Source organism: Somniosus microcephalus, chromosome 7 (assembly GCF_052327205.1).
Source record: "Somniosus microcephalus isolate GS21.2 chromosome 7, FLI_Smic_1.0, whole genome shotgun sequence".
NCBI classification, from domain to species: domain Eukaryota; kingdom Metazoa; phylum Chordata; class Chondrichthyes; order Squaliformes; family Somniosidae; genus Somniosus; species Somniosus microcephalus.
Window position 1 is genome coordinate 58,892,565 of NC_140993.1, and position 27,743 is coordinate 58,920,307.

Genomic DNA, 27,743 nt, shown 5'->3' on the forward strand with positions numbered 1-27,743 from the left:
TGCGACCCTGCTGCGGGCACCATCCTGCTGTTGAAAATGAACTTACATTAATACTGCCTATTAAGTCCGCCCAGCGCGTTACCCGGCTCAATTAGATGAAGTGGGTCTGGTAACATCATTCATGATGTGTTTTCAGCCCGGATCTTTAAAGGGTCCCTGGCCACATAACATATGTCATAGAGTCATTCGGCACAGAAGGAAGCCATTCAGTCCATCGAGTCCGTGCCGGCTCTCTTAGAGCAATCCAGTCAGTCCCACTCCCCCGCTCTCCCACACTCTATCCTTGTAGCCCTGCAAATTTATTTCCCTCAAGTCTCCACATGAAAATATTGAGTGTCTCCGCTTCCACACTTCCATCAGCAGCGAATTCCAGGTCCTCACCACTTGCTGCGTAAAAAAGTATTTCCTCACATCCCCCCTGTATCTCTTGCCCAAAACCTTAAATCTGTGTCCCCTAGTCCTTGTAACATCAACTAGTGGGAACAGCCTTTCCCCATCTAGCCTATCCAAACCCATCAAAAGCTTGTACACCTCTATCAAATTACCCTTCAACCTCCTGTGCTCTAATGAAAACAAATCCAGCTTCTCCAACCTATCCTTGTAGCTAAGATCCCTCATCCCCGGAACCATTCTGGTAAATCTCCTCTCAACCCTCTCAAGGGTCTTCACATCCTTTTTAAAGTGTGGTGACCAGAACTGGATGCAGTACTCCTGTTGTGGCCTAACCAGTGCTTTATAAAGGTTCAGCATAACTTCTCTACTTTTCTACTCAATATACCTCCATTTATGAAGCCCACGATCCCATATGCTTTGCTAACCACTCTCTTAATATGTCCTGCCACCTTCAGGGACCTATGCACATTAACTCCCAAGTCCCTCTGTCCCTGCACACTCTTTAAAACTGTGCCATTAAGTGTATATTGCTTCTCCCTGTTCCTTCTGCCAAAATGCATCACCTCACACTTGTCTGTATTAAATTCCATCTGCCACTTGTCTGCTCATTCTGCTAGCCTTTCTATGTCCTGTTGCAGTCGATTGGTATCATCCTCACTGTTTGCCACGCCCCCAGGTTTGGTGTCATAGGCAAATTTAGAAATTCTACTCTGTATTCCAACATCCATGTCCTTTATATATATCAAAAAAGCAGTGGCCCCAGCACTGACCTTTGGGAAACATCACTGCCTACTATCCGCCAGTCTGAAAAACAGCTATTTACCACAACTCGCTGTTTTCTGTCCTTAAGCCAATTCTTTATCCAAACTGCCACTGACCCACCTATTCCATGAACCTCAATTTTGTTAACCAGCCTTCTATGTGGTACTTTGTCAAACGCCTTCCGAAAATATTTGTAGACAACATCCATTGCATTCCCTTCAGCAATCCTCTCTGTTACTTCATCAAAAATTTAATTAGATTAGTCAAACACGATCTGCCTTTTACAAATCTGTGTTGGCTCTCCTTAATTAGCTTAAACCTCTCCAAGTGCCCGTTAATTTTTTCCTTGATTATTGTTTCTAAAACTTTACCCACTATTGATTTTAAACTGACCGGCCTGTAGTTACTAGGATTGTCCTTACACCCTTTTCTTGAACAATGGTGTCACATTTGCCACTTTCTAATACACAGGCACCTCCTCCGCATCTAGGGAAGATTGAAAAATTTGGCAAGCCCTTCCGCTCTCTCCTCCCCCAATTCTCTTAGCAACCTGGGATGCAAGCCATCTGGACCAGGCGACTTGTCCACTCTAAGCATACCCAGCCTTTCTAATACATCCTGTCTATCAATTTTCACCCCTTCCATTGCTTCTACCTTTTCCACTTCTACCGATATTTTGTCTGCATCCACCTCCTTAGTAAACACCGATACAAAGTACTCATTGAGTATTCTAGCCTTGCCCTGTGCCTCTAAGCATATAACACCTTCTTTGTCTCTAATAAGCCCCACCCTGCCTCTTACTACCCGCTTACTGTTTACATGCCGGTAGATGATTTTTGGGTTCCCTTTTATGTTAACTGCTATTCTCCCTTTGCCAATCTTATTTTCATCTTCACTTCCCCTCTCAACTTATTGTATTTGGTCTGGTTCTCCCTTGAAGAATTCACCTGGCATGCATCATACACCGTCTTTTTTTGTTTCATCATCTTCTCTATCTCCCTCATCATCCAAGGAGCCCTTGCTTTGGTTCCCTTACCTTCCCTCTTGTTGGAATGTACCTAGCCTGTACTTGGAGCATCTCCTCCTTAAAGATCACCCATTGTTCCGTTACAGTTTTTCCTGTCAGTCTTTGGTTCCATGTTACCCTGGCTAGATCCTTTTGCATCCCATTGAAGTTAGCCCTATTCCAGTTTAGAAGTTCCACTATAGATTGTTCCTTGCTCCTCTCCATTGCTAATCTAAATCTTATGATACGATGATCACTCGTACCAAAGTGTTCTCCCACAGACACTTGGTCGACCTGGCCCAACTCATTCCCCAGCACCAGATCCAGCAATGCCTCCTTCCTAGTTGGGACAAGAACATACTGGTCAAGGAAATTCACCTGAACACATTTCAGAAATTCCTCCCTCTCCTTTCCCTTTACCCTAGCATTATCCTAATCGATATTTGGGTAATTAAAGTCCCCAATATCACCACTCTATAGCTTTTGCATATCTCTACGATTTCCCTGCAGATTTGCTCCTCTAACTCCCTCTCACTATTTGGAGGCCTATAGAATACCCCCAAAAGCGTGATCATACCCTTTTTGTTCCCCAACTCTAGCCAAATTGATTCTGTCCTTGTCCCCTCAAGAACATCCTCCCTTTCCAACATGACAATGTCTTCCTTAATCAGCACTGCCACCCCACCTCCCTTTTTTCCTTCCCTATCTTTTCTGAACATCTTGTACCCTTGAATATTAAGTGCCCAGTCCTCACCGTTTTTAAGTCACGTTTCCGTTATTGCCACAACATCATATTGCCACACGGATAATTGTGCTTGTAGCTCACCAACCTTATTCACCACACTTTGTGTGTTTACGTACATGCATTCTAAATCCATTTTTGAATTTTTTGTAGTCTTTCTTAGTCTGCTCCTATCTAATATGGTACTGCTTCCACCTCTAGTACTACTTTGAAGTTTAATCTAACAAAGTGGGTGTTGAATCATTACTCTACAATAATATAATAAAAGTTATATATGAGTGACAAAGAAATATTTAAATAATATTGTCATTAAGTAATATGACACCATCTACAAATATGATCAAGAACATAATTTAAAAAGTACATTAATTGGGAAGTTATTGGTGCTTTAGTCACAAATCTGTAGACATTTGTATCAGTAACTGATACAGATAAATTATGTGTGTGTATAGGTAATATATAAAATTAAGCAGGTTTTAAATGTAATTGTAAAGGGGTGAATTTACAATCTTATGCAAGTTCAGCAGAAGAGCTCTGTAAACCCTGACAAACAGTATAAGTGGTGCTTCCAACGTGTTTCTGGGATTTCTGCAGTTCTTCCATTGAAATTAACAATGGATAAGTGAGAGAACCTCTGCAGAAATTCACTCCCAAAGTTTCAGACTGAAAAATTACATTAGTTATATTCAGGGACTGAAAGCATAATGAACCATTGGAATGAGTGATGAGAATGAAATTGTTATGATTGATGACTTGATTTAATGTGTAACTGGACAATCACTGTGAGAAAAACCTGACCAGAAACAACACAAAATTTTATTTAAATGGTATATGTCATTTTTTATAGTGCAGATGAATACACTACAATTACAATTACAATTTCCAGCATCCGCAGTATTTTGCTATTGTATCACTACAATTACTTTTGAGTTGGAAGGCAACAGCCTAGAATGGCCAGTGAAAAATGTATTTCCCTCACCATCCAGGGTAGGAGGGGAGCCTTCAGCAATCACAACCCTTCAGGAATTTCTGAATTAACATTTACCAGTAGTTTTTCAAGTAGCAGAGAATCTCCATCAATCTGTTAGCTGATGTAATCAACATGTTTTTATTTTGGTTTGTTTTCCATGCTGTCAAGTAATCAGCTGGAGCAATGGCCACGGAACTCACGCCTTAGGTTGACAGACGTGGTTCCTGAGCTGCGTGAAATTTTAAAAGTAAATGAAAAAAGGCTCTTTAGTGCCTGTAAACTACCTGATAATCATCTCAATTGGGTCCCCCCACCGCCACTGGTGGGTCGGCTCCACGATGACAGATATGCCTGGGGGAAAGGCACGTGGGAGTGAGATGACAGCGGGTTCCCGACCCGATGTCAAAAATAACAACTTTCCCACCTGACCCGCCACCGATCTCACCCACTACCACCCCGGATAATTCAGCCCTTTGGAACATCCTGAAGTCATGAAAGGCACTATATAAATGCAAGTCTTTCTTTAATAGACAGAGGAGACTTTCATCCCATCAGTTTGAGCTAAATTTTCAACCATGTCCCACAGGTCAAAGGGCAGTAGAGCCAATTCCCTGACTGAATATCAAAACATTGCTTTGATCATCAGGCTGCCATGTCCACTCAACCCTGCTGGAATTGTCATTTAAATAATTTGAACATGCCACCTGCACATTTCCCCAGTGTGGCTGGAGTACAATAGTAACAGGTAAGTAGGGAACAAGGAATGCAGCAGCTATTAAAGGGTTGCTGCTTTTAAAGTGCTGCTGCATAACATTGCACACAGCCTGACTGTTTAGATAAGAAGATGGCACCCATCACTGAAGCTAGCCTAGATATGCTGTTGGATAAGGTGCAGCAGAGGAAAGTGAAAATGACATGCCAACATACGAAAATGATGGACAGGAAAAGGCCACCTTGTCCTTCAAGCCTGCCCCACACTCATGATTCCTGGAGCATTGTGACTAGACACTTCATACCCTACCCCCAACCCTCCTGCAGCCATGTAATCTCCTAAGTAAGCGCATTGGGACATATTACTATGTTAACTTGAGGTCATCCAAAACTCGGCTGCCTGTGTCCTAACTCGCCCCAAGTCCCATTCGCCCATCACCCCTGTACTCGCTGACTATCATTGGCTCCCAGTTAAGCAGCGCCTCAATTTCAAATTTCTCATTCTTGTTTTCAAATCCCTCCATGGCCTCGCCCCTTCCTATCTCTGTTATCACCTTCAGCCCCACAACCCCCCCGAGATATCTGCTCTCCTCTAATTCTGCCCTCTTGAGGATCCCTGATTATAATCGCTCAACCTTTGGTGGCCATGCCTTCTGTTGCCTAGGACCTAAGCTCTGGAATTCCCTGTCTAAACCTCTCCGCCTCGCTACCTCTCTCTCTCCTCCTTTAAGACGCTCCTTAAAACCTACCTCTTTGACCAAGCTTTTGGTCACCTGCCCTAATTTATCCTTCTATTATTGTATGCTCCATAAGTTCCTCCCCATTTAATTCCCATTCAGCTGTAATATTTAAGTTTTTCTAACCTTCCCACATAATTCAGTCACTGGGGATCATTCTTGTGGTCTTTCTCGACACCACTTTCAAGACTCTAATGCTTCCTTTGTGACTTTGTGACCAAAACCAAGCACAGTATTCACTTTGAAATATAAATAGGACTGAGTTGCCTGGGCTTTGATGATCAGATTGTCAATGCTTGGTGGTCACATATGGCCCTAGAGCTGTTGATTGGACACCCCTGCTTAACCGAACATTATGGGTTCCATTTTGACTGTTCCGGTAGCGAAATGAGTTTTAGGCCTCTAAACTTTGTCAGGTGAGTTGTGGGGCGGCAAGTAGCTCGCCGGATTCAGGCCGCAAGGTCAGGCTGGGGTGGCCGCCAGCAAGGTAAGGGAGGGAGGTCGTAATCACAGAGGGTGGGGATACTGGGGTGGCAGCGGCCTCAATTATTTTTGTGGGCACCAGAGGAGTACTTATTCTTTTCCAGGTCCCACAAAAATAATTCCAGTCTTACCTTTAGCTGGCCTCTTCAGTTCCATCACCCGTGGCACTACGCAGGCTCTGACCAGTTGCGACCTAAATGGCAATCGGGGTCCTATTTCCATCAAAAGACCCTGATTTCCATATTAAAAGGGCCCTATGAAACAGGCAGTAAGACTACTGGCACCATTTTGAGGCCATTACCGCCCTGTTAGCGCCTGGCAAAGGCAGTGAAAATCTAGTATTGTGGAAATTTGCAATGTCACCTGTGGAATATGATGGCTTCATGCCTGTACTCATGTTTACCTATCTGCAGGATCACAGATCTGAACAGGAGAAAGGATAGAAACAGTGACCTTGTAAAAGGAGTGTTTTTTCCACAATTTAATTCAAACCCAGTTGACTGCGCTCGATTTCCACCTTGGAAGATTTGTCTGGAGTCATTCAGCTCTTTCAGAAGTTTGAGTTGGTTGTTTTGAGTCTATGATCATGCTGATTGTATATATTTGTGTACAGAGTTAGTTTGACAGGTCAAAGAGCCATTTTCCTGTTCCAAATTTGTTATGTTGTTTATGTTACCATTGGATTATTACACAGGATATACGGCACAGAAACAGGATATTCGGCCCAACCAGTCCATGCCGGCGTTTATGCTCCACTCGAGCCTCCTCCCGTCATTCCTCATCTAAATCTATCAGCATAATCCTCTATTCCCTTCTCCCTCATATGTTTGTCTAGCCTCCCCTTAAATGCATCGATACTATTCGCTTCAATTATGTTCATGTGTATTTTTAAATATTATTTTTAAAGATTTATTTTTAAAGCCAGTGTTCAATTGGTGGTGTTTGCTGCCTTGCCTTCCCACAATGCATCTGCAAAGAAGGTGTCTTGCTGCCAAACATACATCAGTTGTGAAAATAGCCAGGCTGAAAGCTAATCCATCTGATCAATGGGTGTTCCCTGAAGAGTCAGGGCAGCTATCAATGGAGTGGAGCGAAGATACATCACAAATCCATTTCGGTGGCTGGGGAACTCTCTAGAAACTGGCTGTCAATATTGGAACAGTGGGAAGCTGTCTTAAGCATGAAGTCAGCACAACAATGCCTATCTATTTATTTATCTGTCGATCTTATTAAAAAAAAAGGTCAAGTTTGGGCCCACAGTTCTAGTCAGCTGTTTGCCTATGTGAATCAGATCCAAGTCCTCTATTCCTTCTCCAGCAACCTGATTAGTCTGTGGGAATTAGGTGACCAATGGCAGTGGGGACTCACTGCAATTCTTTTCTCCAAGAATGGTGCCACTCTTATGCCTCACCTCTCCTCAACCCACTCCCACCTTGACTTCATCAGCCTGGGCCACAAGTGTGTCCCAGAAGTCTCAGGCCAATGGTCTCTAGTCTCCCCTCTCAGCTCCAAGAGTCAGCTTGGCTCAACTGTTAGCACTCTTAACTCTGAGTTAACAAGTTGTGGGTTCAAGCCCTACTGAGGAAAATAATGCATTCTCAAAGGTGCTGGTCTCTGGAGGACATGTTAAATCAGAGCCTGTTCCAATGGTTAAAGTTCCCATGGCACCATTTGAAGAAGAATAGGAAATTCACTCGGTGTCTTGTCCAAAATCTCTGCCTCAGTGAATGCCATGTGTCAGCCATGGCTTAATGGTAGGACTCTCATCTCTGAGCAAGAAGATCATGGGTTTAAACCCTACTCCAGAGATTTAAGCACATAATCTAGGTTGACATTTCAGTGCAGTACTGAGGGAGTGCTGCACTGTCTGAGGTGCCGTCTTTCAGATGAGATGCTAAACCGAGGCCTCATCTGCCCTTTCAGGTGGATGTAAAATATCTCATAGTGCTATTTGAAAAAGAAGAGGTGATGTGTCCAGGCCAACATCTATCCCAAGCCAAGACCACAAGAAAAAATAATCTGCTCATTAATCTCATTGCTGTTTGCGAGACCTTGCTGTGTGCAAATTGTATGCTGTGTTTCCTACATTCGAATAGTGACTGTACTTCCCAAAGTACTTAATTGGCTGTGAAACACTTTGGGACCTTCTAAGGTCATGAAAGGTGCTATTGTATATAAATGCAAGTTCTTTCTTTATTTTCTATTACACATCAATTCCTCTGAGCTGCTCCCGCTCTACAGCCACACCTTCGCCAGTTGTATGCATGCCATCACCAGACTGATACTTGGGATGGCAGGAATGACGTATGAAGAGAGATTGAGTCGATCAAGCTTATATTCGCTAGAGTTTAGAAGTATGAGAGGGGATCTCATTGAAACTTATAAAATTCTAACAGGACTAGACAGACTAGATGCAGGAAGGATGTGCCCGATGGCGGGGGAGTCCAGAACCAGGGGTCACAGTCTAAGAATAAGGGGTAAGCCATTTAGGACTGCGATGAGGAGGAATTTCTTCAGCCAGAGAGTGGTGAACCTGTGGAATTCTCTACCACAGAAGGCAGTTGAGGCCAACTTATTAAATATATTCAAGAATGAGTTAGATATATTTCTTAAGGCTAAAGGGATCAAGGGATATGGGGAGAAAGCAGGGACAGGGTACTGAATTTGGATGATCAGCCATGATCTCATTAAATGGCGGAACAGGCTCGAGGGGCCGAATGGCCTACTCCTGCTCCTATCTTCTATGTTTCTATATTTCTATGCAAAATGGGGTTTCTGCAGCTCTTCTGCCGAAGTAACGACAGCGGAACAAGATCAGCTCCGAAGAAATTCTTGGCCTGTGAACACCATTTTTTTTTTGTAAAATAAATGTTCTGAACAAATTATGGTTTCTGTAGTGTATGTAACCATTCCACCTTTAAGAGAACTATTTTAGTAACCATTCCACCTTTAAGAGAACTATTTTAAGAGTTGCACTACTTTATCTTGGCTGCTGTATACTGTAATACCGGCGGTGACCACACCGGTATATAAGTGCTGTGTAATGATTTATTGGGCAGTTCCGCCCTGACCTTCAACTAGTAAAGTCCTGTTAAAGTTTACTCTTGTGGTCTGTGTAGTAATTCGCAATATAACACACAGACTTAACAGTGGCGACGAGTTCGATCTTACCCTGCGGCAGAGGTACATCCAAGACAGTTTAACGGGCGTCGAGAAGAGGCATCCGCCCTCATCATTCTGCTGAGAAAAGACTCGGGTCTGCAGTGAAACGGAAGATATCTGACACGAAGCCTTCCATCAGCAATAGGCAGTGATCGTCCCTTCTATCACGGTGGTGGGTGAGCCGATCAGCGACGAGAAGCAAGTCGGCCACGTTGACTGAGAGTAGGGGAGAAAATTAAAAAAAACGGAGGATATAAGGGCGGAGAACTCGACCACGGCCGGGGAAAGGAGCCGGACAGAAGTCGGGGCCAGAGGCGCTGAGACTGGGGCAGCGTAAGGCACGGAAGCCGCGGTGAACGCAAACGCAGCCGGTGTGAGAGACCGGGCTACAAGCGGGAACGCAGCCGGTGTGAGAGACCGGGCTACAAGCGGGAACACAGCCGGTGTGAGAGACCGGGCTACAAGCGGGCTGGGAGACGCAACAGCGTCGAGAGACAGCTCGACCGCGACCGATGAAAAAGGCCGGGCAGCTACCGAGGCCGCGAGGCGCAGCGACCGGGACAGCGTAAGGCGCAGGAGAAAATAGCGGGCTGGGAGACGCAACAGCGTCGAGAGAGAGCTCGACCGCGACCGGTGAAAAAGGCCGGGCAGCTACCGAGGCCGCGAAGCGCAGCGACCGGGATCGTAAGGCGCGGGAGAAAATAATAAAAAACCGCAGAGAACTCAGCCGCAGCCGGGGGGGGAAAGGACCGGACTGCAAGAGGGGCTGGGAGGCACGATTGAAAGCCGCTGAGGGAGAGACAGAGCCCGAGCGAGCGGGAGAGACAGAGCCCGAGCGAGCGAGACCGAGCGAGGGAGACCGAGCGAGGGAGACCGAGCGAGCGAGGGAGACCGAGCGAGCGAGGGAGAACGAGACCGAGCGAGCGGGAGTGTCAAGAGACAGCCAGCGGGGGAGAAAGGCAAACGCGGGAAGCCGCCATTTTCGGAGGCGGGGAAGAAGACAAGCGCGGGAAACCGCCATTTTGAAAGTAGGCGGGGAAGAAGACAAGCGCGGGAAACCGCCATTTTGTAAAAAAAAAAAAAAAAAAAAAATTCTTTTGTTTCTCAAGAAGATTGCGAGGATGCCAAAGCATGGTAACATCAACGATTTCGACCCCGATGTTGAAGATTGGGCCACGTATGTAGAACGCATAGATATATATTGTAAGGCAAATAAAATATCAGATGAAGATAAAGCACTAACCTTACTAAACTCAATGGGTGCGAAGACATATGGGCTATTGAAGCATCTTCTATCACCAGCTAAACCGGCGGATCAGACTTTCGCTAATATTGTTGCTGTCCTGAAGAATCATTTGGACCCCACACCGCTGATGTTAGCGGAACGATTTAAATTTTATGCGAGAACGCAACTGAAAGAGGAAAGCAACGCGGAGTATTTATTTGAACTGCGCAAGCTAGCGAATTACTGTCAGTTTGGGGAAAGCCTGACAGAGGCACTGAGAGACAAATTTGTGTGTGGATTGTCGAAAGAAGGAACACAAAAGCGGTTGCTTGAAGAGAATGATCTTACACTTGATAAGGCTGTCACTATTGCAGCATCGCACGAAGCCGCAGCGAGAGGCACTGCGGAAATGCAGCTGAAGGCAGCGGTACTCAGCGTAGATCAAATGGCTGTGGGTACAACGAAATGTTATCGTTGTGGGAAGACAACACATGATCAGAACCAATGCTGGTTTAAAAACCAGGAATGTAGAAAATGTGGCAAGCTTGGTCACATAGCTAAAGTATGCCGGTCAGGAAAGAAGACCAGCAACAAAAAGTCATCGCAGGAAAAGTGCAGCAAGGTACACAAGGTGGCTGAGAAGAGTTCAGATGAACAGAATTCGGATTCAGACTCCAACAGCAAGGAACTGGGAGGTTTGCGAATTCACAATGTGAGTAAGGAAGCTGACCGACAAACTATCTGGGTCATACTTCAGATAGCAAGGGTCCAGGTGAAGATGGAAGTGGACACCGGATCGGCATTGATGGTCATGAATAAGCAAGATTACAAAAGGTTATTCACACATATTCCCCTACGGAATACGAAGATAGTATTAAAGACATATACGGGGCAAAGAGCATCGGAAAGATAAAAGTTAAGGTGAGACACAAGGGCAAAGAGCACCAAGGAATGGACATATATGTGCTACCTGAGGGAGGCCCACCACTTCTGGGACGGGAGTGGATCAGGAAAATCAATATGGACTGGCACCCCCTAAAAGCAATGACGGAAAGTCCAGAAAATGAGCGGGGAGTCCTGAGGTGTCCAACGTGCAACAAAGTCTACAAACAAAGGGTGAAAAACCTGTTTCAGAAGCACGTGCTGCAGTGCGGAAACCAGACTTCACAGGAGGATGGTGACGGGAACAAAGCTCAGGATAATGATTCAAACAAAAGGAGGTACCCCCGACGCAGTGCCCGGGCCCACTCAACTACATTTTTCAGGTTGACTCCCTTTTATGGTGGCAAGTCATATGGTGAAGAGGATTTTCCATTCTACCGAGATCCTTCGGGGAAGAAAAGAGGAGAGCAGTCAACTCAAGGGCAGGTAGACGGAGCCGATGATCCAAGCACGTCTTCTGACGAGGATATGGAATACTACTACAACTTCACCAGAACTGTCATCACGTCCGATCGCGAGGGAAGACTCGAGCTGTGCAGTTTCTTTGATGGCGAGGAAGATTGCCGCCTACCCAGGATCAGCTCAGACTCTGGAACTGATGATGGTAAGATCAGCCCAGGTGCAAAAGACAAGTCTAAAATGGACTTGCAGTCTAATGATATAAATGCTTCAGAAGAGAACAAAGTATCAGAACAGAATTCCACTGAACAACAACAACATAGTTTGACAGAGAATTCTGAGTCTGTCCAATCTACAGACATGCACATTTCTGAGGAACACCGGGCTCGAACTCAATTCAATCTCAAACTACAACAGCAATTAGAACAAATGATTCGCCGTTTTGAGCAAGAGATGAATGCAAAGAAAAAGTTCTTTGACACAGAGTTGGAGAATCTGGGAAGACAGCAGAAGCAGCTGATTGAGAAAATGGAGCAGGAACACACAAACCGTCTGTGCGATGAGGCCAAACGAATCAAAGCTGAGCAAGAAAGGGAACATGTCAAATTCATCGATCAGTTGAAAGCTAAGAAGAAAGAGCACCCTTTGGTGAGCAGTGTCAGCAGTAATAAGCCACTCAGGGAAGTGGTGGTCGAGGCAAAAACTGAAGATGCTGCAGAGATCAAGTTTGTTGCTGAAAGCGCTACTTCCAGAGCTTTGCTTCGAATTAAAGAATTGCCGGTTAAAATTGTGAAACCCTTAAGAGAGAAAATTGGCATGGAGAAACATCGTGTCATTTTCGAATGCAAGGTTTCCAGGCCAAATGCTGCTGTCAAGTGGTATTACAAAGACGAAGAGATTCATCCCAGTAATAAATATGAGATTGTGAGTGAAGATGTGTACAGGAAACTCGTTATTAATAATGTCGCTTTTGAAGATGAAGGCAACTACATGTGCGATGCCTTAGATGACCAAAGCACAGCAAAGTTATATGTAGAAGAGCAATCAATTGCCATCATTAAACCCATATGTGATGTGGAAATGACAGAGCCAAGTGACGCCATTCTTGAGTGTGAGCTTTCAGTTGCGGACGTGAAGCCTCCAAAATGGATATTAAATGGTGAAATTCTTCACGCTTCTGAAGATGTGGACATTGAGCATCGTGGCACTATTCATCGTCTCACTCTGAAACAAACAACTTGTAAGATGACCGGCTTGCTGCAGTTTATCGCAGGGAAATCAAAATCTGAGGCGAGGCTGACTATTAAAGAGCCTCCGTCAAAGGTAGCCAAAGAACTACAGAACATTACAGTGGAAGAGAAGCATTCTGCTACTTTGAGCTGTCACGCACGTGGTCCCTCCGAACTGAGCCAAATCAGTCTGGAAGCAGAAAAACTTCACAAGGTACTCGAGCCTTTAGAAGTCAACAATGCTGGTTCTGAGGTTACGAAAATTCAAGCTGTTAAGTTCAGTGAAGGACTATTAGATGAGTCACCCCAGCATCAAGAAACTACTACACCACCGAGGCGTTATCCAGACCGAGTCAAGAGGCGCAGGAGGTGCCGCCTCAGAGACTGAATCTGTGAACTGTTTTACCTCAGAGACTGAATCTGTGAACTGTTTTTACATGAAGTTGTGTATATATGTTGTTATGCTATGTTAATGGGGAATATATACTGTTAGCTAAAAAGGGAGGATTGTAGTGTATGTAACCGTTCCACCTTTAAGAGAACTATTTTAGTAACCGTTCCACCTTTAAGAGAACTACTTTAAGAGTTGCACTACTTTATCTTGGCTGCTGTATACTGTAATACCGGCGGTGACCACACCGGTATATAAGTGCTGTGTAATGATTTATTGGGCAGTTCCGCCCTGACCTTCAACTAGTAAAGTCCTGTTAAAGTTTACTCTTGTGGTCTGTGTAGTAATTCGCAATATAACACACAGACTTAACAGTTTCCTCCACTGTGCAGTAGCAGCAAAAACCACTGGGATACTTTAACATAAATTGGATGCTGTGACAGAAGCGTTAAAGTACTGATGGGCCAAATAGCTCTTGCTTGTACTTAGACTTCTTTTCTTCTTATGAATCATTCAGTGGCTGAGTTGGCAGCCATATGACCTACTGTCCCACATCCAACAGTGCTGCTGTGGTCCTGGTTGCTAGGGGATGTGCAAGAATAGCCCAGCAGTGATTCTTCCTCTCTGATTTCCCTTCATCCCTCTGAAGATTCCATCTGCCTGTTCCACTGGCTCAGGAAGACATTAAAGATCCTTGATCAGGGTTGCAAAGGGGTGGAAAGTTTCCAGTAAATTTCCGGTAAATTTCCGGAAATTTTCCACGGGAAGTTTAGCTTGGGAATTTTGGGAATTTTGCCCAAAAAAGCACATGCTAGCATAATATTGTTTTTTTTGTATTTCTTTTTTTTCCACAGGTCCTCTCTTAAAATTACTAACAGAGATGGAATCTTAATTATTAAGGAATTTCTTTATCAATATATGTTTATCTTCTTACTTGGCTTGTTTTAATAATTACAAGTTTTGTGTGTGACTGTGAACAAATGTGTCCTGATTGGTTGGATGAGTGGATGAGCGATTAGCTCCCTCTATTTGTAATATTTGTATATCGAATTGTGATTGGCCTGCAGGCACCTGTAAGACTGCTATAGTTTTTTTAAGATCCAGGTTAGGGGTCCTGAGGGAAGTCATTTTGTTTTCTGCTGATGTTGTGATGATGCAGTAAGTAAATCAGACTTTATACCAAATAAACCAGTTACTTGTTGAACTCTGTTGTCCTTCAATTTAAAATATACAAAATAATACACTATTGGTGATGTAGCGTCGTGTGTGTACAGGTCATGCTTCCATCACATGGAGCATCAGCAAAAATGTACTCACCCTGTTGCAATCGTGCTGATCAACCGCAGTTCGACACAGAGATGAATGCCCTTTATTTCTCTGCATAGAACAATGCCACGTTTACCGTCGGATGTGTGGAAGCATTTTACCCCAGGCATTAAAGATGGAAAGACTGTGTACATGTGCAAACACTGTAGAAAGCCATATGTAAAGAATGCCACAAAGATGCAGCAGCATTTATCCAAATGCAACAACTTCACTCAAAGCTCACAGCAGTCAGCCCAGAGTTCCTCTGCTTCCATTCAAGAAGGTGATGGTTCTCATTCAGCATCAGGCTCCTTATCATCAGCAACTCCTGGCCCACTTGGAAGGTTCTTTGATACAATGGATAAACATAGCCAGAAGAATGCAGATGAGTGCCTTGCTCGAGCTGTATATGCAACAGGCTCACCCCTCATGCTCACAGCCAATGTGTACTGGAAGAGATTTTTCAATGTTATTCGCCCTGCATACTGTCCTCCCATCAGACATGCTTTGTCTACTTATTTGCTGGAGGCTGAGTATAACAGAGTCCAAGGAAAGCTCAAAGAAACGATAGCGATGGCAGACTGTGTTGCAGTTATCTCAGATGGGTGGTCAAATGTACGAGGGGAGGGCATCATAAACTATATCGTCTCCACTCCTCTCCCAGTGTTCTTCAAGAGCACAGACACGAAGGACAACAGACACACAGACACATACATTGCTGATGAGCTGAAAGCGGTCATCAACGATCTTGGATCACAAAAGGTCTTTGCAGTAGTTACTGACAATGCTGCGAATATGAAGGCTGCTTGGGCTCAAGTGGAGGAGGCCTACCCTCATATTACGTCTATTGGGTGTGCAGCTCATGGGCTTAACCTGCTCCTCAAGGACATCATGGGTTTGAGAACCATGGAAGCACTGTACAAGAGAGCCAAGCAAGTTGTTAAGTATGTCAGGGGAAAACAGGTAGTTGCAGCAACCTACAACTCCAAGCAAATGACAAAGAACAAGAACACCACACTGAAGCTGCCCAACAACACTAGATGGGGTGGTGTTGTCATAATGTACAACAGCCTTCTGGAGGGTAAGGAGTCGCTGCAAGAAATGGCAATATCCCAGTCTGGGGATATGGAAACCACCATCAAGAAAATACTGCTGGATGATGTGTTTTGGGAGAGAGCGGTTAGCAGCCTTAAATCAAATCAAATCAAATCAAATCAACTTTTATTATCATTGTTAGTGCACAAGTGCAGTACAACGAAATGTAGGCTTGCGGCTCCCGAGAGTGTACAATTTGGATTAGGACACTTAAACATTTCAACATACATTTGTACATATATATTAGCATAAATATGACCATAATAAAGTGCATCGGCAGATGTGCAGGCTTTAGTGTTTATTTGTGGAGTTCAGTAGGATGACAGCCCTGGGAAAGAAGCTGTTCCTAAATCTGGTCGCACGGGTGTGAATGCATCTGTAGCGTCTTCCAGATGGTAGGAGGGCGAACAGACTGTGGCTGGGGTGGGTAGGGTCTTTGGTGATGGTCCGTGCCCTCCATAGGCAGCGTTTCTGATATATATGTTCTATGGTCAGTAGCCGGGTGCCGGTAATGCGTTGGGCAGTTTTGACTACCCGCTGCAGGGCTTTCCGGTCATGGGAGCTACAGCCGCCGTACCATACCGTGATACAGTTTGTCAGGATGCTCTCTATAGTGCAGCGGTAGAAGTTAGAGAGGATCGGGGGTGACAGATTACATCCCTTCAGCCTCCTCAAGAAATATAGGTGCTGCTGGGCCTTCTTCACCAGAGAGGAGGTGTTGAGGGACCAGGAGAGGTCTTCCGTGATGTGGACTCCGAGGAACTTAAAGCTGGCCACCCTTTCCACCTCCGCCCCATTGATGTGGATGGGGGTGTGACTTCCGCCTTTGGACTTCCTGAAGTCCACAATTATTTCCTTTGTTTTCTTGGTGTTAAGGGCCAGCAGTAGCATCTGCAATTGCTCAGATTGAAGGAGATGACGCTGTCTTGTCAGATGTTCTCAGGCTTTTTACTGATTTAAAAGAACAAATCAGCATTGCCCTACCAACATCCCTGCTGCTCAAAGCAGAGGAGAAGGCAATTGTTCAATTCATACAGACGCGTCAAGAATTTTGTGTCAAGCCAATTCATGCTGCAGCATACATGCTGGACCCAAAGCATCTTGGGAGACCAATACTTTCTGGAGAACAGATCAACAGCGCTTACAGTGTGATTTCTACCCTCTCACACCATCTCAATCTGGATGTGGGCAAAGTTCTGGGAAGTCTGGCAAAGTTCTCTACCAAGCAAGGTCTTTGGAATGGGGATGGGATATGGGAATCATGCAAGCATATCAGTGCACATACCTGGTGGAAGGGACTTTGTGCATCTGAGGCCCTGTCACCTATTGCATCGGTGATACTCCAAATCCCACCTTCATCAGCGGCCTCTGAACGAAACTGGTCACTTTTTGGGAATACGCATACAAAGGTGCGCAACAGGCTGACTAACAAGAGAGTGGAGAAACTGATGGCTATCCGGGCGAACCTACAACTTATTGAGCCAGATACAGAAGTGTCCACCACACAGCTAGACACTGACACAGAGGAGGAAATGGACACGTCAGAGCCAGAGTCAGAGAATTAGGAGGAGCAATGAGGAGTAGAAGACTCATGAGTAGAAGACTCAAAGGGACAAAATAAGGACAAATTACAGGCTAAATAAGCTGACGCTCTTTTTATTTTATTTTAGATGGGTCTTTTTTGTGGGGGTTCAATAAAGTTCAAAATTATAACCAAAATAAAGTTTTGAAAGACTGTTTTTATTTGTATGGAACAGTATGTATATTTTGACGACAAAGATAATATAAGGGTCAGAGACAAAAACCATCAGTGTGCAAAAAAACTCAAAATTCCCATAAATTCCCATAAGTTCCCAAAATTCCCATAAATTCCCAAAAATTCCCATGGAAAGTTTCCTCTTTTAAAAATTCCCAGAATTTTGCAACCCTATCCTTGATACTACTTATAGAGGAGCACAGAAGTCTCCTTATATCCTGACCTACCTTCCTCTCTCAAAGAACACCACAATTAACAGCTTAGCTGGTCATTCGTCTATGTCTATTAGTGAGACACTGCTAGTGCAAAATGGCTGCTATATTTGCCTACATAACAACAATCACTGCAGATCAAAACAATACTTTAAATAGCAAATACTATTATAAAAATATATTATGATTTGGTCTCGCTCACCACAGTCCACTTGCAGGGAATTCAGTTTGGAAACTGAAGAGAACCTTAGCTTTTCTCATTCTATCCCTCTGCTGAACAAGGTGACCACCCAACACATTCAACTATCATGTCCCTAAAGGTATCAACGAATATGGAGCAAAGGCGAATAAATGGAGTTGAAGTACAAATCAGCAATGATCTAATTGAATGGTGGCACAGGCTCCAGGGGCTGAATGGCCTACTCCCGTTCCTATGTTATTTAGTTCAATTACAAAAGGGACTTGTGAAGTACTTCAAAGCCCTAATGCATGAACAATAAAAGCCTCAGGTATGATTCCTAATGTGCACTGTTAGTTGATTTGAATCATGCCATTGCCTTCAGTGCCTCTGGGCTAGGGAGGGTAAAAGTATCAGATAGGATTCCTGCTCTGGAACCATATCCAGTGATTCCTGTTAGATGTGTGAGTGCATATGTGTGCATAGTAGTAGGGAAAATGCTAGAATCTATTATTCGGGACGTGGTAACAGGATACTTAGAAAATCATAATTAGTGGTCATAGGATTGGGGATAATATATTAGTATGAATTGAGGATTGGTTAACAACAACAACAACTTGTATTTATATAGCACCTTTAACATACTAAAACGTCCCAAGGCGCTTCGCAGGAGTACTAAAAGACAAAAAAAGACAGAAAACAGAGTGTAGGAATAATCGGGTCATTTTCGGGTTGGCAGGCTGAAACTAGTGGGGTACTGCAAGGATCAATGCTTGGGCTTCAGCTATTTACAATCTCTACCAATGATTTAGATGAGGGGACCGAGTGTAATGTATCCAATTTTGCTGACAATACAAAGCTAGGTGGGAAAGTAAGTTGTGAAGAGGATGCAAAGAGGCTGCAAAGGGATATAGACAGGTTACGTGAGTGGGCAAGAGCATGGCAGATGGAATATAATGTGGAGAAATGTGAAGTTACCAACTTTGGTAGGGAAAATAGAAAAGCAGAATATTTTTTAAATGGTGAGGGATTGGGAAATGTTGGTATTCAGTGAGAATTGGGTATCCTTGTACATGAGTTATTGAAAGTTAACATGCAGGTACAGCAAGCAATTAGGAAAGCAAATGGTGTGTTAGCCTTTATTACAAAAGGATAGGAATATAAGAGTAAAAAAGTCTTACTGCAATTATATAGGGCCTTGATGAGTGTAGCAGTCGGCGCAGACTCCATGGATTTTTAGATTATGAACATATACCCTTATTAAAAACTGCACAGGCTGTTTGGGGGGGAAGCTGTGGAAAACCACTCAAGCTGAAGGTGGCTGACGTAACCAGGTTGCATTCGTATATTAACGGACTGCCCTTGGGAACAATGGCCCGAGAGGCCCAATCCCAAGTCTTGAATAACGAGGCTGGCGACTCATTGTTTCTGAAGAAGATGAGCTTGTGAAGTTAGATACATAGATACATAGAGATAGGAACAGGAGTAGGCCATTCGGCCCTTCGAGCCTGCTCCGCCATTCAATGAGATCATGGCTGATCTTCGTCTGAGATCATAGCTGATCTTACCAGTTCAGTACCCCGTCCCCGCCTTTTCTCCGTAACCCTTAATCCCCTTAGCCTTCAGAAATATATCCAATTCTCTCTTGAAAATATTTATTGAATTAGCCTTCACAGCCCTCTGTGGCAGGGAATTCCACAGGCTCACCACTCTTTGAGTGAAGAAATTCTTCCTCATCTCTGTTTTAAATGATTTGCCCGCTATTTTTAGACTGTGGCCCCTGGTTCTGTGCTCCCCGGCCATTGGAAACATTCTCTCTGAATTCAGCCTGTCCAGGCCTGCCATAATTTTATATGTTTCGATGAGATCCCCTCTCAATCTTCTAAACTCCAGTGAGTACAAGCCCAAACTATTTAATCTCTCTTCGTAGGTCATTCCCGCCATTCCAGGTATCAGCCTGGTGAATCGCCGTTGCACTCTTTCCATGGCAAGAACATCCTTCCGCAGATGGGGCGACCAAAACTGTACACAATACTCCAGATGCGGTCTCACCAGCACCTTGTACAGCTGTAGTAAGGTATCCCTATTCCTATACTCGAACCCCCTTGATATGAAGGCCAACATACCATTTGCCTTCTTAATCGCCTGTTGCACCTGCATGCTCTCCTTCAGTGACTGGTGCACAAGAACACCCAGGTCCCTCTGCACTTCCCCATCTCCCAATCTATTGCCATTTAGATAATAATCTACCCTCCTGTTTTTACCCCCAAAGTGGATAACCTCGCATTTATCCACATTATAGTGCATCTGCCACGTATCCGCCCATTCCCCCAACCTGTCCAAATCACACTGTAGCCTCCTGACATCCTCATCAGAGCCCACCCCTCCTCCTAGTTTAGTGTCGTCAGCGAATTTGGAAATATTGCATCCAATTCCCTGATCCAGATCATTTATATATATTGTGAACAGCTGGGGTCCCAGGACAGATCCTTGCGGCACCCCGCTGGTCACTGCCTGCCACTCCGAAAACGAGCCGTTTATTCCAACTCTCTGTTTTCTATCCGCCAGCCAGTTCTCTATCCACGTTAATACTTTGCCCCCAATCCCATGAGCCTTAATTTTGCATGATAATCTTTTGTGTGGAACCTTATCGAAGGCTTTCTGGAAGTCAAGGTACACCACATCCACTGGCTCTCCCCCATCTATTCTACCAGTTACCTCCTCAAAAAATTCCAGCAGATTAGTCAAACACGATTTACCCTTTGTAAATCCATGTTGACTCTGTCCGATCCTTTCCCCATTTGTCAAGTGCTCCGCTATTTTATCCTTAATAATGGACTCTAGCATTTTGCCCACAACCGATGTAAGGCTTACTGGTCTATAATTCCCTGCTTTCTCTCTACCCCCCTTTTTAAATATTGGGGTAACATTAGCTACCCTCCAATCCACGGGTACTGTTCCCGAGTCAATGGAGTTCCGGAAGATGATCCTTAGAGCATCTGCTATCTCCAGGGCAACCTCCTTAAGTACCCTAGGAGGAAGTTAAATCGGCTGGGAGATCGAAACGAGATCTAAACCATCCAAACCTGGGAGGAGGCCTGGAAACCATTTCCCTGAGGCCATGTGTCCATTAAAACCACAAACAGTGGTCTGTGTATTGGGGGGGGTATATCAGAGAGCGATTTTGGATAGCTCTCTCTCTCTCTTTCCTGCCCTCCCCACAACAGAACGTCAAGAGGAGCTGATCCTTGCTCTTCTAACCAAGATGGACTTCGACTCAGACTGGGACTCGCATGCCGCAAGGCCGGTACGGAACCAGGTAGCCGAGACATACGGGAGGAAGCTGCAAGCAAGATCAAGGGCAATCTGGGTGAGCATTGCTAAGCCTGCACACCCACAAGATCACTTAGCTGTGTGAGGGAGTGCCTGTATGTTCCTACCAAACCAGAGGGGGTTTAGCGTTGGAAGGGTCCTGTGATAGTTTAGTTCACGGGAGGGTGTTTTTAGGCTGTGGTAAGTCAGCATGGCAGGGGCTTGTTGGACAAGTCAGGGTTGTACTGTTTTAAACTGTACTGTTGTGTTCACACCGCTCATACTGTATGCGAGTGGAGTGGTTTTGTCAACCTTAATAAACACTGTACGGGTGAGCCCAAAAATGCTGTACGTGTTCCAATCTGTCCTCAGTAATCCTTATCATCCAGAACTTGTAGTAAGGGGATTTACGTGCTCTCTACGGGTGGGGCAAAACCACTTACAATAATTGGTGACTGCGGCAGGGCCTATAGGAAATTGGCAACCATAGAAACTGGTTACAGAGACCACACCTGGAGTACAGTGTAAAGTGTTGTTCTCCTTACCTAAGGAAGGATATACTCGCAGGGCAAAGGAGTGCAACAAAGGATCACTAGACTGATCCCTCGGATGGGGGGATTATCCTATGAGGAGAGATTGAGGAAACTAAGTATATATTCCCTGGAATTTAGAAGAATAAGAGGTGATCTCATTGAAACATATAGGGGAAAAAATTTGGTTGCTTTGCGCCTCCCGTTAGCGCCCTCGCCGTGCGCAGCGCTGCGCTCGTGTCCCAGCCGCGATCTTCGGGAGCGCCTTAGTGTTAGGGGGGATTAAATACGTGGGGTTACGGGGTTACGGGGATAGGGCTTGGGTGGGATGGCTGTCGGTGTAGGGGCCGGGTGCTAGGGTTTGGATGATCAGCCATGATCTTGTTGAATGGCGGAGCAGGCTCGAACGGCTGAATGGCCTACTCCTGCTCCTATCTTCTATGTTTCTATGTTTATGTTTCTATACGGGGTGGTCACTGCCGGTACTGCAGTCTGAGACCAGTTATTCTCTTAAAGGTACATACACAACAATTCCTCCCCTTTTAGATAAACAGTACATAACATTCATTTAACAACTAAATGATAACTAATTACAATCACAATTACAGTTGCTAGATACATTGGTTGAGTTTAAGCAATTATAAGTTCAGTCTTTGAGGAGGCTTCCTGATTCTGTCTGGATAACGCCTCTTTGGGGTATCAGGTTCTTCTGGCAAGGTTGGGTCAGGATCAATGTCGTTGTTTGGTTCATCTGCTTCCAATATCACCGATTCTGCGGTAGCTGCAATTGGTACGTCGATTTCATTGCCAGGTGTATCAGATCGTGGTGTGGAGTTGACGTTTTCCAGTGACTCTAGAATCTGGTCAGCATGGCGTCTTACAATGCTCTCTCCAACGTCCACGGTATACATGAGAGGTCCTTGCCGTGTACAAATCGTTCCTGGCTGCCATTTCTCAGTGCGGTAGTCCCGGGCCAACACTGGTTGACCTATCTTAAAACTCCTGGTCGGTCTTTCATTCATATTCTGAAACTGCCTGTTCGCCACATCTCTTCTGATGTTCGGCTTAACCAGATCCAAGCGGCATCGTAGTCTTCGATTGAAGAACATCATGGCAGGAGTCTGGTTGGTAACCGCATGTGTCGCATTCCGGTAGGCAAACAAGAAGTTGTCCACCTTGTGTTGTAGGGGTATATCTTCATTAAACATTGCCTTGATAGCCTTCTTGAATGTTTGAACAAACCTCTTGGCCAATCCATTAGTGGCTGGATGATATGGGGCAGATGTGTAATGCTTAACACCATTGTTCTTTAAGAACCTCCGGAACTCTTCAGACACAAACTGTGGTCCATTGTCAGAGCAAATCTGTTCAGGCAGCCCATTTCTGGCGAATATGGTTCGTAAGACGGTGATGGTTTTTTCTGTGGTGGTTGAGGACATTTTTATTACCTCTGGCCACTTTGAATGGGCATCCACCGCAATTAAAAACATCGAGTCCATAAAGGGACCAGCAAAATCAATGTGCACCCTTTGCCATGGAGATGAGGGCCACTCCCATGGATGTAGAGGAGCTTGTGGTGGGGCGTTTTGGACCTTCTGGCATTCTGCACAGCTCTTGGTCATCTCTTCAATTTCTCTATCGATTCCCGGCCACCACACAAACGCTCTGGCTAAGTTCTTCATTTTTAACCCACCCAGATGACCCTCATGAAGCTCATTGAGCACTCTATCCATCAACTTAGGTGGAATTACTACTCTGGATCCACGCATGAAGGTTCCTCTGCACACTGACAGCTGTTCTCTTCTCGGCGAGAATGCTGGCAGCAGTGGTTCGCCATGTGCTGGCCATCCCTTCACCGTTAAATCATAGACCCGGGATAGTGTCGGGTCATTCCGTGTTTCCTTTTCTATGCTTGCATTCGTCACAGGGAGACTTTCGACTATGGTCGAGTGGAATATCTCCATTAGATCCACTGCAAGTTCTTCTTCCACCTTCGGCAACGGTAGGCGCGACAATCCATCAGCATTCCCATGCTGTTTAGTTCCTTTGTACTCGATGTCATATTGGTGTACCCCTAGGAAAAGGGACCACCTCTGTAGCCATTGTGCTGCCATTATCGGTACGCCCTTCTGAGGGTTGAAAATGGAGACAAGAGGTTGATGATCAGTTAATAGAGTAAATTTTTGACCATGCAGGTAGTGATTGAACTTCTTCACCCCCCACACTAGGCTGAGGGCCTCTGTCAATCTGGGCGTAGTTACGCTCGGCAGAAGTTAACGAGCGTGACGCAAAAGCTATCGGCCTCTCTAAACCATCAAGGAATTTATGTGACAGTACCGCCCCAATGCCGTAGGGAGACGCATCACACGCCAGTCTGATCGGCAGTGCTGGGTTGTAGTGAGCCAATACTTCTCTTGAAGTGATTAAGTCCTTACTCTTCTGAAAGGCCCGCTTATAGTCATTACTCCATTTCCATGCTACTCCCGTTCGTAGTAGGGCGTTCAGTGGGTGCAGAATTGTGGACAAATTCGGTAAAAACTTACGGTAGTAATTCACCAATCCGAGGAATGACCTCAGTTGCGACACATTTTCAGGCGCTGGGGCCTTAACAACCGCTTCAATTTTGTCAGGGGACTTGTGTAACCCCTCTTCATCAATCACGTGGCCACAATACGACATCTGTTTCTTAAAGAACTCGCACTTGGGGCGGTTGGCTCGTAGCCCATGTTCCCGTAGTCTAGTGAGCACCTGTTCTAGGTTGTTAAGGTGTTCACTGTCATCTTCACCTGTCACAAGGATGTCGTCCAAGTAACACTGAATCCCCGGAATCCCTTGCAAGACTTGTTCCATCGCTCTTTGCCATATCGCTGGAGCCGATGCCACTCTGAATACCAGTCGATGATACTGGTAAAGACCTATGTGAGTGTTTATCGTGAGATACTTCCTAGAGGATTCTTCAACCTCCATGTGCAAATATGCTTGTGCTAGGTCAATTTTTGTAAAACGCTTCCCTCCAGATAGTGAGGCGAAGATGTCTTCTATCCTTGGAAGAGGATATTGTACTGTGTGAAGGACTGGGTTCACCGTCACCTTGAAGTCCCCACAGATGCGAACCTTCCTTGGCTCCTCAGACTTATTGCTTGACGTTTTCTTCATGACAGGAATGATGGGTGTCGCCCACTCGCTCCAGTCGACCTTAGACAACACGCCTGCCTTCTCCAGATTCTCCAGCTCTGCCTCGACGGCTGGGCGAATTGCATATGGTACCGGTCTTGCTTTGAAAAACTTGGGAATTGCATTCTCTTCTATTTTTATCGAGGCGGTTACGCCTTTAAGAGTGCCCAGTTCTTGTTGAAATACCTCTTTGGCGTTAGCTAAGATTGTTGACAATCGTCCAGGAGTGACGTCTTCATCTTTTTTACCATCCACCGTCATTGCATGAATGGAGTGCCAATCTAAGCTTATCTTCCTGATCCATTCACATCCCAATAACGGTGGTCCACCATTTTGCAGTATGTAGAGATACAATTTCCGTATTTTCTTGCCGTTGTATTGGACAGGCACCCTTATTTTTCCTCTGGGGTATACTTTTTGCCCCGAATACGTCGTCAAGATGATGGATGTCTCTCTCAAGGGTATGTGTGAGAATAGCCGCTCGTAGTCTCGTCGATTCATGACGGTTAGCGCTGATCCTGTATCCAATTCCATTTTAACTTGGGACCCTGCTATCGTGAGGGTGACCCAAATGGTTCGGTGATCCTCTTTTGTGATTACATTGTGAAGTTTGAGACAGCTTAGTCTCTTGTTCCCGGATTCACTATCGCTCATCTGGTCTTCGGAACTACTGTCCGTCATCTTTTGTACTTTCTTGTACGGTTCCTTCGTAGCCTTTTTGCTGTTGCTGGTCTTCTTCCCAGACCTGCAAACTCGTGCAATGTGTCCCATCTTTCCGCATTGCCTGCATATTTTGTCCTTGGACCAGCAGACCTTCTGGTCATGGTTAGTTCTGCCGCAGCGATAACATTTTGCAAATCGCCGTGTCATTTCGTGGGTGCCGTATTCCTGTGGCTTTTGTTGTATTTCCGCAGCTCCCCTGGCTGCTGCTTCGTACGATACTGCCACGCTGAAAACCTTATCTAGCGTCAGCTCTTTCTCTGAGAGTAACTTCTTCTGTGTTCCTTCACTCAGGAGTCCACAGACAAATTTGTCCCGTAGGGTATCTGCCAGTCCTGCTCCGAACTGGCAGTGCTTTGATAGCTTGCGTAGTTCCGTAAGGTACTCAGCATTGCTCTCATTTTTATGCTGAGTTCTCCTGTGGAATTTAAATCTTTCTGCTATCAGCAGCGGTGCAGGGTTTAGGTGTTCCTGTAGGACAGCAACAATTTCGTTAAAACTCTTTGCCTTCGGTTTGGCTGGAGTAATCAGGTCCCGCAATAGGCCGTACGTTCTAGCGCCCATTAAGTTTAGCAATACCGATGCCTTTTTCTCATCGGCTATTTTGTTTGCCTCGCAATATACCTCGACCCTTTCCACATACATGGTCCAGTCCTCTATTGTATTATCAAAGGCAGTGATACAACCAGTCTTCGGCATCTTGAAAATCTAAAATGGCGCCTCCCGCGCTTTGCCTTCTTCCCCGCTGATTAAGATGGCGCCTCCCGCGCTTTGCCTTCTTCCCCGCTGTTGCTAGCGCTGCTTTCCGCGGTTTCCGTTGCAACCTGCAGCTCCTCGCGGTTTCCTGCGCGTTTAATATTTCTTTTTTTTAATTATTTTCCCGTCGTGGAACAACCCTGTGGGACTCTTGCCTCCCTCTTCTCGGGTCTGTACGCAGCCCGGCTTCGTAGCACCGGCCGCGCCCTGTGTGCTCCACCCTCTCTCTCTCCTCTTCCCGACAACGCTGCTCGGCCCCGTTGCAAGCCACCCGCTCGAGTTCGCGACCGCCGCAGCTCAGGAAGGATCAGTGTACTACCTGCCACCAGCCCGATTAGCTGAAGCACCGTCGACAGGAACCAGGCCACGCTTTCGACAGCTTCTCCTGCAATCTTCAACTCCGCTGACTCAGGGGCGGATGCCCACGGTCGACGCCCGTTTCTACTGCTTCTTTCTTCCTTCTGGCCTCGACCTCTGCTCACTTCGCTTCAGGAATGGATTCCAGGAGGTGGTGCAGACTGTAGGTAAGTTTGTATCTGCTCGTCACCAGTATTATGTCCGTGTATAATTGAGACACGGACAGCAGGAGTTGATTTAAACAAGTCTTTACTGAATGGAGTCAATCGGGAAACTGAAACTACAGAGGCTTGCTAGCGCCTTTTATACAGGGGTGGTCACTGCCAGTACGGCAGTCTGAGACCAGTTATTCTCTTAAAGGTACATACACAACACTATGTTTCTATGTTTCATCGCTATTCATTTACCTCATTTAGTCATTTACCTCATCCTCTTCTGTTTTCAACCTTGATGTACCCCATTCTGTGGGCCCCAACCCTTCACCTAGGTCTTGTCAAAAATTTAAAAAAAGTAAATCTTACCAAAGGCATAGTTCCAGCGAGTAATCTCTCAGCCACAGGCACCAATAGTAACTTGCCATTCCTCATGACGAAGGTCACTGTTCTAGGCCACTGTTCACTGTAGTAGAGTAAAATGAGGCCATTATTTGGCCCTGATGTATCAAGGCATTGCCAGGACTGAAACCAGCTTCTGGAGGCTGAGTATCATGCTGTGCCACAGTGCCTTGATAAAAAATTGATTCCAAGGCTTCCCTTCTGGGAGTATTGGCAGTGGTACACCAGTACAAGGTTCTTTCACCAACTCACATTCACTGAGCTCCACTTGGTGAAACTGGCCATGGGGCTTGGACACATTGTTGGTGCAGGCCCATCCCCTGGATGGACCTTGCGCCAAAAAGAATCAGGGGCACAGCTGTAGGCCTAAGGGCCAGACGGGTCTGAGGCTTTAACATTTTCCTGGAGAATTTTAAAGAACTGTCCAGGCCCTTGCTCCAGGATTATTCAAATGGCCCACCCTCAGGACATTCAACAGATGAACGATGAGGAAACTGAGGCAAAATATCAGGAACGCCCTTCCCCACCTCATTAAATTGGTAATACTAGGCACAGGCCCAGTGATGCCAACCGACAAAATTTCAGGAGATCGTAGGGAAGTGCAGTGAGGCCAAAGACATGATGTAATTTGTCTCTGCCCCT